General features: G+C 32.9%; 1 long non-coding RNA gene across 4 annotated transcripts in view; it reads left to right on the top strand.

Annotated features, from left to right (window-relative positions):
• The window catches only part of LOC144974390 (uncharacterized), a 73,287-nt gene that overhangs the window by 44,516 nt on the left and 16,271 nt on the right, over positions 1 to 12,500 (top strand). For 2 of the 4 annotated variants that reach the window (XR_013645737.1, XR_013645736.1), the window contains exon 2: positions 423 to 2,843. The exons of the other annotated variants lie outside the window; for them this stretch is intronic. This is a non-coding gene — a long non-coding RNA (uncharacterized LOC144974390). Of the gene's footprint in view, positions 1 to 422; positions 2,844 to 12,500 lie in introns of those variants that run through there. 4 annotated transcript variants of the gene reach the window in all.

Here is a 12,500-nt window from a genome sequence, read left to right as displayed (position 1 = left end):
AAAACCCCAAGTAAAATGGATTTTTCTGAATTAAAAGTTACCCTTACCTTGCTTTTTTGGGTTGTTATTGGTTTTTTTGGGGTTTTTTTTTTTTTTCCTTTTTTTTTAGGGGGGGGGGGGGTTAGGTTTTGTTTGTTGGTTTGTTTTTTCTTTTTGGTTCTTTTATTGTTGTTTATTGTTATTTTTTTTTTTTTGGCAATTCTCTATACTTATTATCTGTTACATTATGCTGGAAGTACTTTGCAAAATCAAATGTGTAGCAAGCAATTGCAATTGTCCGCCTAAATATATTATGAAAATCTGGATAGCATCGACTTCATGGGCCTTATGTCTTTAGAGGACTCCTCTTTTTATTTTGATTAATATAAAAAGAATATCTTTCATCATACTTAAATATGTGTTTCATCTTTTATATTTTTCAGAATATTCCAGATGTATCCTGACTTTCAACATGGACAGCAACATTATTCAATTTTACCCAAGGTTATTTTGAAAAGGATTCCTTCAAGAAGTGATAAGTTCTGTATGTTGGGTCTCATTAACACATTCCATCTCAATTTTCGAACGTCTAGAAGTTTGGACGAATCAATGATGTAGTATTATCAAATCACGAGTCTCGGGTTTGAACCCGGGAAATGACTCATGCTGTCATTGAGCACGATTTTGGAGACTTGAATGCAAGGAGAAAGAAAACGAGTACGGCTTAGAAATGGCAGAAGGAAAGTAATGGACGATTTGATGAGGGAAGGCCTCACATGGAAAGAGACAGAAGATTGCACAGAGCTGGAATAGACGGAGAAGAATGTAAATGGCCAAAGCTTGGGCCAGAGTGACCGGCCTAAGTACGTGCTTGGGCCAGAGTGACCGGCCTAAGTACGTGCTTGGGCCAGAGTGACCGGCCTAAGTACGTAAGTAATTTGGAAAGCTGGAAGGGTATGACCATTAGTGTTAAATCCATACGGATGTTTAAAAAACGGAAGTATCACGTCTGAAACAACTTAAAAGGAACTTCCATATTTAGGATTTGGTTGACGAATATTATTATCACCAGAGGAAAATGGGCTGAATGCTGAGTAAAATTAATATTGATTTCGTAATTACAATACTTCACAATCAGCGTCTCTCATTTCTTCCCCCAAGATGTTAAGGTGTATCACTATGTCTCTTTCATACAATTTCGACAGGCTTTTACAATCATTGTATTGACAAATAAGGCGTGACGTCAATTCATCAACAAACATTCCCTACAACATCATCAAATTGCAAGAAAAAAAAATCAACAACAAAATTTTCAAAGAACTACCCGAGAATATTTCAAACCGAATCTCCAAAACGAAAGACATTGAAACTGATTTCATTTTGATTTAACTCATTTCAAGTGACTGTCAGACATTGTCAGAGTCGTGAATTATTTTGATGTCTTCACATACATTGGGAGTGCCAGACGCCATTCTAGGAGAACACGTGACGTGGAGTTGTCCCATTTGCATTAATTGCTTTCCCACGGACGCCACGTCACTAGTGTGCAAAAAAAATCGGAAAATTTCCACGTCTCATTTAGGATCAGCAAGCTCTACTCAAGAATTGACAGGAGTTGACATTTTGTCGTGTGTTTTACACACAGAGAGAAGCAAGTTCTCGTTGGCGAGTATCTTTAGCTAATATTTAAATTCAACTGAAGTTTGATGACTTCAATGTTGTTTCTCACGGATCTCTTGTTTGAGTTTGATCTCTGCCCCTGCCTAGTCCGCATTGCTGTCGTCCTCTGAAAATACACGTTTTTAAAAAAATGGCCAGAAAAGTCTTCCTTCAATTTCTGATCATTTAATATGATCCCCATTTTGTCTAAAACTCGCAAACCCGGGACTTCCTTGAAGTCCCAGAGTGATTGACAAGATGAGGATCATTTTAATCGATCGGTATAATTTGAAGGCAGATTTTTCTGACCAAATCTTTTTATGTGGGTTTTTTTTTTAGGGTAGGAAGATTACACAGTACTGCCGTAGTTGGTCACAATTTCTAATTAAGTTATATTATATCTGTTGTAATTTATTTCTTATTAGAATCAATTTGTGTTATATGAAACCACCAGATTGGATACCACATAAAAAGGAATTAAACGATATCAAACCCGTTTGGCTAAGAGATAATATTACTGTAATATCACGATACTGAATTAGTGACAAATTAGGAAGCAGGCACTGGTGTAAGATATAAATCTGAAAAAGTGTGAATGAAAGAAACAGTACCGAACAAAGCAGAAAGAAATATTCAAGAAAAAAATCATCCCCAAATAATAAGCCTTCCTCGATTTGGGATCGAACCTCGGGTACATTGTTTTTCTTGTATTTATTCTTTCTGCTTTGTCTGTTTTACCATTTTATTCTGTGCTATTTGGGTAACTGCATATACTGTGTTTAAAAAAAAAACAACGACAGTGTCAATGCTGCATACACACCTTTTCAGGTTGATACCGTATAATCACTTTGACAATAAATTCGTGTTGCTCAAAATTTCGGATATACTTTTTGATCACTGGACTCAAGTTCACATTCCTGTCGATTCCTTAATAAATACATTATCTACTATTTCCGCCGTCCCAATTATCTGTATTATCTATCACCATGAACCTTGTTTTATTATTAAATGTATGTCATAATTGAACAACAATATCATGGGTGGCCAATCGTCTCGAAACGGGGGGCGACCCTGATTCCTAACCAGTTAACTGCCATACCCTACAAAGACACGTATTTTTTTTTTAAAATGACAATAAACTAGTCCTTCAAATATCGATCGATTTTAATGGCCCTCATCTTATCAAAAAACTCACACACCTGAAACTTAGCAAAGTCCCGGGTTTGAGAGTTGTTTTGAAGGGGGGGGGGTGTTTTTGTTTTGTTTTTGTTTTTTGTTGTTTTTTTTGTTTTGTTTTTGTTTGTTTTTTTTTTGGGTTTTTTTTTTTTTTTTTTTTTTTGGGGGGGGGGGGGGGGGGGTTGTGCATAGATGAGGGTCATTTAAACCGATTGATATTTGAAGGTCGGGTTTTCTCGACAAATTTGTACGTGTCTGTCTAGAGTAAGGCAGTTAACGGATTGAAACTGAATATTAATCCACTTATAACATTTTATTTTAGAATGATAAATAACTTCATTGAAGGGGACAGATTTTGTTTTTAAAAATTTTAAAAACTTAAATTTCCTAATTTTAATTGTTTTGTTCACTTAAAAAATGAAATTTCCTCGTCAAGTGCATACAAGACATGGGAAAAGTAAGGCATTTCCCGTCGACCTCTTCTAAGGACACAGGAAGTAAGTAAGGTCATGACGACATAACACCGGATTGAGGCGTTGGGTCACATTTTTTTTCTCCAATTTTGTTGATTATTTTCTAAATACCGATTGACAATTTTCGATAATCATTCCTTCAATCATGAGGAATCCATTTATCATATCTGTACAGTCGACTCTCTTATTTTATAATAAATGCAATAATACTATTTTTGAGAAATAAAAAAATATATGACCATTTTACCAAGGGCGTGGAGAGGGTGAGGGGGGGGGGGGGGCAGACAAAAGTTGAAATGGAAAATCAAAATTTAAAATTCATCTAAATTTCAGAAGGAAAGGATGAATAAATTTTGAATACGTACGAACTTTTGTCCAAGCAAGGCGACATATTTTCAAAAAACTCATCGCGAGACCAAGAAAATCATTCTTTGTCCTTTACTAGTTAACTGTCGAACTCTGAAAAACTCGTATTTAAACATTTGGCCAGAAAACTCGTCCTTCAAATATCGATCGATTTTACTGACCCTCTGCTTGGCAAAAAATCTCAAACTCTGGACTCCCCAAAGTCCTGGATAAAAGAGTTTCTGTCAAAATGCGGGTCATTTAAATCAATCGATATTTGAAGGACGAGTTTTCTGGCCAAAATTTTAAGTACTCGTTTTTCCAGAGTCCGTTAGTTAACTGGTTTATATCCATTTTTTACAAGTTCTTTGATATTTCGGAACACAGCGAAACCACTTTATTATAAAGGGAACAGGATTAAAGTTTTCACTCAAAAAAATTAAGATACAATGGAACCCTGCTATACCGCTTCCCTTCAAATATCTAGACCTTCGCGTTTCATCAGCTTGATGACTAGCATTGATCGTATTCAGTCAGTGACAAAACGACTTTTTTTTAATTTTAGCCGTCTACGAATCAAGATGATTCCAACTTGCAAAAAAAAAAAACTCGTAAACCTGAGACTTTAACTTAGCTTGACGATCTATATAGCGCAATATCAAACGCGTTTTTCAAGGAGCAAGAAGCCATCAGCAACACCCAACATACGAGTCATGACGTCCATAAAGCGATATTACAATTCTTTCCGACAAAACCAACGTTGTTAATGCCCAGGTACTCATTTTACACTTAAGTTTAATGAGATAATGTAATTGAAGAGCCTTTTCCCAGGACCCCAATGGGGCCACTCAGAGCGGGACATGAACCGGGACCTACCGGTACACATTAAGTACCATACCAATGGACTACAAAGCAGTTCTCAAAACAATTTCAATATCGCAAATTTGGGAAGGAGGTTGGGGGGGGGGGGGTAATTCATCGATAATTGGATTTGAAAACTTTTTGACTATATTGAAAAAGTGGTTTGTCAGGTATAAGGCAGATTTCGTACATCTGGAAACCACGCCAAGTATTTATTGGGCTACCTTGATCCAAACAAGACGGTATATTGAGGAGTTTATGTATTAAGAGAATCGACTGTATTCAGTCCCAATGGTTGTGATATAATATTGTTGTACATAATTAATATGTTTAATTTGAACAAAACATCAAACTTTTAAAAAGTCCTCGAAATTTTTAATTAATTCTAATCCTTGGTATTAATGTTATGATTCATACTAATTCATAATATTGAAGAGTCCACTGGAAAAAAACAAATCAAACAAAATAAAAATAGAATTGATATTTTATTCAAACCTTTGAATTTGAAAATGTCACTTTAGGTATCTTTTAAACACTTATATGGAATGGCTTATTGGAGTGAAATATTGCAATAATATCCTATTAAAACCTATCAAATAATATAACTCTTTACTATTTCTGCTTTTAAATGGTGACATATTATATCCTGTTGGGTTATTTTTCCACCGATTGAACTTTTCGTATAAATCGTTATATGGTAGATTTACCCTTGATTTGTTATCACTGCTGAATACGAATGATATTGTAGTTTTACATTTATTTATCCACGTAACTGTTTTCATTAACATGTTATATTATTATGTCCATGTTAACATCAACATATTATTTTAAAAAGGTGATTCATATAACATCAATATAATATTACATTACGTTTACATCAAGATATTACAAAAGCAATTCACGGTATACCAATTATATGATATTTCTTCAACATAATATTTCATTATTCACGTGAACATCAACATATTATATCATCATTCACGTAAACATCAACATATTTCATCATTCACGTTCACATCAACATATTTCATCATTCACGTTCACATCAACATATTTCATCTTTCACGTCAACATCGACCTACTAGATCATTTGCGCTGCATCAGCATAATATTACATAACTCACGTTTACATCAACATATCATTATGTGATTCAGGTTGTTTCAACATAATACTATGTAATTCATTTTACATTAACATATTATTAGACCATTCTAGTTTATATTATCATATAACATAATTTAAATTTTACTCCAACATACTACATAATACTGACCCTAACAATGATTCAAAATTACATAGAAAAATGACCGTCGTTGGCGGGTCTAGTACTAATTAGAATCGTTAAAGATATAGAAAATATAATATTTATATAACAAGGTGACAGGTCGTTAGAGTAAATTACCATTCTGAAAAGAAAGAAAAAACCAAGCCTCAATAGTACTCACTGTTTCCCCAGAAGGCTTACTGCGTCAAGAAGTCGTGGTCGCTTGACACAAGTCGGTCACAATGACAAGTCCAACTCGTTTTCATGTCCTCACGTTTATGTCATAAGCAACATACGTCTTTAGACGGTATTATATCGTGACGATATTGATGGTGAAAATTGAATTTATATAGATAAGTGAAGATCCTGTACACAAAAATATTCCTTTGAAGGCACGATAAATAAGATTTTGTTTAAGAAAAGAACCACAGTTTTAATTTCCCTGTCTGTCCTTTAACTATCGGAGCGTCATTGATTAGTTGCGCATGCGTCAATATCGTTATGTACATCGTTATCACGAAAACTAACGAAGTAAAACTGAATTTATATAAGACTTGGATCTACAATCTATATTTAATTGGCTGTATTGAGTAGAAAGAATGAGTTAAAAGTAAAGTGTCATATCTCCGATATTTTACTTTAATTCACTTTCGTAACCTTTGTTAATTTCAATATAGTTCTGGATTGAGGCGATGGGTTACAATATGTTTTGAGCATGTTTTAATAATGATAAAATGGCGTGTCATAATTGGATTCAGTAGTCTGATGTCACGCCATCCGGCAACGGCGGCCATCTTTGTTCTAAATAAAGAAAATCATTACTTTTTATTCTTCATGCTGGCTAGAACTTTTCATATGCCTTTTGATCAGAATGTGTAAAAGTCAAAGCATGATCAAATTTATGGGTGTTTTTTTCCTCTGGATACGCTTTTATGCTCGCTGGAGAAATATTTCATACGGCGTCCGTCATTGTTCCGATAGTTTAGAGCCAGTGTTACTAAGTTCCCATGCGTCATTAGGAAGGAAGTGACGTTACGACAGGAGTATTTTGGTGAAAGTATTTATAATTTGGTACCCTTGCATAACAAGGGATAAAAGACCCGTAATTGAGAATAATTGATGGGAATAATTTGATCGTATTTAACATGGAAAATGTTCGTGCTGAAATAAATATACAATTATAATTTTTTTAAACTTTATTTTATTTGTAGCCATGAGGAAACTGGTCTTTTAACGGTATCAAGAGAAGACCAAAACTTCCCAGGTTTCATCCGCAGTGTAGCGCCGTAATTTAGATTTGAATATAATGGTAGTGCATTGATTAACGTATCAAACAAGTCTTTTGTTCGCAATGGGGGGAACGGTATGGAATTTAAAATATCGATGAATTTTTAAATAGAGATTTCAGTTTTAGGTACATTACATTTCCATAGCTGCCTAATTGAAATTTCAAAAATTCGTAGCTCGAAGGGAAGAAAAAAAAAGTCACTCTATATAGCTTTGCAAAATAATAATTTGCCCTCATCATTATCCAAAAATGCTCCAAAATCCTTAATATAGGTTCTAAGGAACTAAACTTTCCTTTTCAACAAGATTATAATTTATTGAGTCAAAGACGTGTATGCAGCTGTCTGTAGATAGAGCCAAAAATTCGTAAATCTACGAATTTTTCGTAGTACTAGGCAAGTCTGCATAATTTCTGCACTGGCAGTGTATTTCAAGAGAGGTCATAAATTTATGAAATTTGATTATGTCATTGTCTCAGAGTTATCTCCGATAGCTCAGTGATAGAGCACTCTCCTCATAAGTAAAGGGGTCTGTATCCAGTCTCGGGTGCAGTTGAGATATATTTTTTTTCTTCACCCCCTCCCCAGACCCCATCACTCCCCCTTTTGTCCACCCACCAGTCACTGGGTAGCCACATCTGTTAGATCACAAAATAACGAGCAATTGCTATTATTCGTTTATTGCCTCAGAAACTTGGATAAACTTCAACTTTATGGATGTTATGGTTTTGACGAAGTATTATATATTTTAAAGTCACAGTTTGATACATCACAGTTAGATAAGGTAATAATATATCCCAATTGTTCGGAAGGAACTAGATAGCTGATTCGTCAACTTTTTTCAGGAACACTGAAATTTTCAATTATTACGTCAAGAAACCAAACATTTGTTTATCATATCATATCATGTAAAATATTCATGATTTGCGTGATATTTGAATAACTAATTTATATTTTCTATCTTTAAATAAAATGATATGGAGTCTTTTAATAAATATTTATATTATAGTGTACCGTAGGATAATCCATTCTATTCCCACTGATCACTTTTAGATGTAAATTAAAGAAAAACAAAAGTGTATGAAATGTAGACATATTATGTAACGTGTCGTTGAAAATGATCAAATCCTATTTATTTAGATATAGTGATACAAAGCTGCTAGAGGCTTTGGTCTGTATAAAGAAAAGAGCAAAAATGAATATAACAGCTTCAAAAAATGTATTTATGTTTTTATTGTTTGTTTGTTTGTTTGTTTGTTTGTTTGTTTGGATTATTGTTGTTGTTGGCTTAAGAAGATTTTTTAGCCCGAAACGTTCCGTGTTTGGTATTTTGCTCTTTTTGAAGCTGTTCTATTCATTTTTATTTATTACTTTTTATTTAAATATAACACGGAGTGATGACTTGGCAAAATCTGTCAATCCTGGGACTTCGCGATATCTCGGGTTTGAGTGGGGTTTTTTTTTTGCCAAGATGAAGGTCATTTAAATTGATTGATATAATTTGAAGGACGAGTTTTCTGGCCAAATTTTAAAATATAAGTTGATCTTTTCCCCAGATTACATCAGTTTACTGGTTCATAGTTCACCCCTCACGACATCATCTGTACAAATATCATACCACTTTTATCATCCATTGATAATGTATATATCTAAATGATGTTTCCCACAATATATTGCTTAATGATTGTATTTAAATTTGTACTGTATTATTATCATGTATTGTAAAGAAAGACAAATTATTTATTCCATTAATTAATCCAAAAAAATTAGGTGGGGGTTGATAATAATATTATTGATATTAAAGTAATTTCGTTGAACATAGATGATAAACAGATTAAAGGATTTAGAGTTAATGCATTTTCACAAAGCATTTACTCATCGGAAACACATTATAGAGGTTGTTTTTCTTTCAATCCTTTTTTTTTTTTTTTAGTTTTAATTGATTTTGACATTTTGTTTTCTTTTAGATTTTACGCTGACATGTAATTCATATTTACTCCGCACAGTGATTTAGTTCAAAATTTGATATTGTCATACTGATTATAACATCTAATAAGGTTAAAATAGTCACGTTTCTATAACCCCAACACTCTAAGTCAACAGTTCGAAAAGATGATTTTTTTTAAAGCGTCCTATTCAAAGGTTAACATTTCTTCCTGTTGTATCGTTAACGATTCTGTAACTGGGGAAAACTCCACACATCAAATAATATAATCCTAGCTGCTCACTTTGATTACCGATAAAATAGAGAAATGGATTTATCAATTATTTGGATTTTTTTGATTTTTTGGAACATTGGTGTTTGGATTATAGAGGTGTGACTGAAATTGCGAGACAAGAAACCTTTTGCAGATATGGTAACAATTTGGCCACAAAGGTTAAGGGGGTATTTTTTTTTTCTTTGGACGACAAATTACAAAAGCATTTATTCATCTAGATTTATTTAGAGAGAATGCGATTGACACTCGTTTCACCAAATTTATCGCAGAATTGACATTATTGGCAACATACCTTGTCTTTAAAAAAAAACTAGCATTCAGCTCTGATACTTCTAAGAGCGAGAATACTATAAGCCGCTAGAAGCTGTGGACTGTAAAATGTTATGGACGTACTAAAATGAATAATATAACAGCTTCAAAAGAAAAAAAATTGACAAAATATCAAATAAGAAACGTTTCAGGCTAAAAACCCTTCTTCAGCCAATGTAAAAAATGGTTTTGAGCCCGTTTGAGCCAGAAATGGTCGGTGTTTGGTATTTCTGTTCTATTTTGTTTTAAGCTGTTATATACATTTTTTGTACATTACTTTTAAAGGGCGTGTAATTTTTTTTGTGAATTCCAGTAACTCTAAATAGAGCAACACGTTATAATTGGTTTGATTTTATGTTATAATACAGAATCATCACCTCCCAAGCTGACCACAAAAAAAAAGAATAAATGGTTGTGTGGCGTTGACAACAATCTATCCATTAATGAGCTATTCTGGGATGAACAATGTAAACAAAAGAAAGAACCAAGTGTCAAACGCATTTTTTTTTCTATTTGACAGCTGCGTCCAATGTCCCATTAATTTAAGGTTTGTTGACCTTTGGTCACTTTGGGTCAGTCCTTATCATCTTGATTCCAATCATAAGTCATTTTGGATAGACTCATAACAACATTAAATCGTCTATAATACCAAGTAAAGTCATCCCTGTTTGGATCTGTTCTCAAACATGTCTGCCGTTCAGCAACAAATGTACCTGTCTGTTTCACACTTTGGTATTTAAACATAATTATAATAATAATTGAGCTTTTATATAGCGCAATATCCACTAAACGTGCTTAAAGCACTTTGCAAGGTGTCCCTGGCCAACAGCAACATCTAACATGAAGGAAGGGACATGACCGCCTGTTAGGCGAGATTACAATTATTTTTCGGACAGAGACAACGCTGTTAATGGCCAGATACTCATTTTACACCAGAGTACGGGGAGAGAATGGACTCAACTATGCGCCGAGCGAGGCTCGAACACAGGACCTTCCGATTGAAAGCGAGTGTCATACGACTAGACCACATAGCCTCACACATAAAAAATGACATTATTGATGCTATACGTTTTTTTTAAACTCATAACATCCGCCAGCCGGATTTAACGAACCAACACACAAAACCATGTATAACCTTGGACGTTTATAGTCTGATTGGTAGAATTTTGGTGAGAACTGCTCATAAAAATGGCTAGTTAAAAACAATAACAAAAAGCTGAGTGACGTCAATTTCGTTCCTTCTATTGAAGTCAGTTTTTACACTTCTGTTTCAAATAATAGGTTACAAAACGCCATGTCGTATTGCCTTTGTGAAAAGTGTAATTCTATTCAGTACACACGTTATTATCTGTGCTGCAATCATAGAAAATTAACCCTTAACCAGTTAAGTGTCGAACTCCGGAAAAACTCGTATTTAAATATTTGGCCAGAAAACTCGTCCTTCAAAAATCGATCGAATTAAATCTTGGCAAAAAAATTTAAACCCGGGACTTCGCAATGTGCCAGGTTTGAGCGTTTTTGCCAAGATGAAGGTCATTTAAATCGATTGATATTTGAAGGACGAATTTTCTGGCCAAATTTTTAAATAGCAGTTTTCCAGAGTACAGCAGTGAACTGGTTAACTGACAATGATAATGTATGCAAAGCTTTCACATGAAAATGATAGCCTATAGATAGAATGAAGATGACGTCACTCAGGCTTTTGTTATTGTTTTTTGCCATCCAAGTTTATGAGTCATTCTCACTAAACTGTATCATCCAGACTATAACAGTTCATGGTTACACAGAGTTTTGCGTGTTGGTCCGTTATAATTCCAGGTGGTAATGTTGTGAGTTTCTTAGCCAAGCGCACACTATTTATATGTAATGAGACAGGCTCTAATTTTAGAATATGAAATAATCCAGCTGGAAGTGTCGTTTACAATTTAATATCTCAGACTTAAAAATCAAACCAGATAATTCATTATTTCAAACAACTCCAATACTTTTCTCTTAGAAAGAAATTGCTACATGAGTTTTTAAAAAGACAAGGCTTCACTGATTTTAATATTTTTTAGATCTGTTTTTCACATAATTATATCGTTTCTTTTTCTTTTCTTACTTCCTGGACTTTCAGATTTTGCGGTGAACGTTTTGTAATGAGTGTTTCTCTCTCTTTTTTTAATCCCTTTTTTTTCATGATTCAATCTTTATGATCTTAATGTCTTAATTCAGTCTACTTTTATGCCAATGTCACTTATAACATCACTGACTTTACAAGCGATGATATAACCTAAATTGTATTGCAAGCGCGTAAAACCCTTTTAAAAAATTTAAAAATTTCATGTTTCTCAAACGTGTTGATTGACTAGTCGGGTCATATATTTGTCTTGCGGACGGCAGACCGTGTTTATGGTTGGTTCCAATACGTTATAGATCTGTGCGTACACTGTAGTTTGTTTCTTTCATGGCTAATAACCCTAGATCTCACGATGTCTTTCGAATTGTGTATATACTACAACAAGGTTTGGTGAAATTCCTTCATTATTATTCTTTTTCTTTTTTAAAAATTCGTAATTATTTTTATTATTGTTATTATTATTATTATTATATATTATTATTATTATTATTATTATTATTATTATTATTATTATTATTATATTATTATTATTATTATTATTATTATTATTATTATTATTATTATTATTATTATTATTATTATTATTATTATTATTATTATTATTATTATTATTATTTTTATTTATTTATTATATTATTATTAATATTATTTTATTATTTATTATTATTATTATTATTTTTAGTTGTATATTATTATTTTATTTATTATATGATTAAAGTGATATATTTATTTATATATTATTTAAGTTATTAATATTTTATTTTATTTTATTATTATTATTATCTATTATTTTTTCTTCATTTATTTCC

Source organism: Berghia stephanieae, chromosome 1 (genome assembly GCF_034508935.2).
Source record: "Berghia stephanieae isolate SIO BIC M18660-M18661 chromosome 1, UCSD_Bste_1.3, whole genome shotgun sequence".
NCBI lineage: Eukaryota > Metazoa > Mollusca > Gastropoda > Nudibranchia > Aeolidiidae > Berghia > Berghia stephanieae.
Note: the sequence above shows the minus strand (reverse complement) of the source record. Positions and strands in the feature narration are given on the sequence as shown.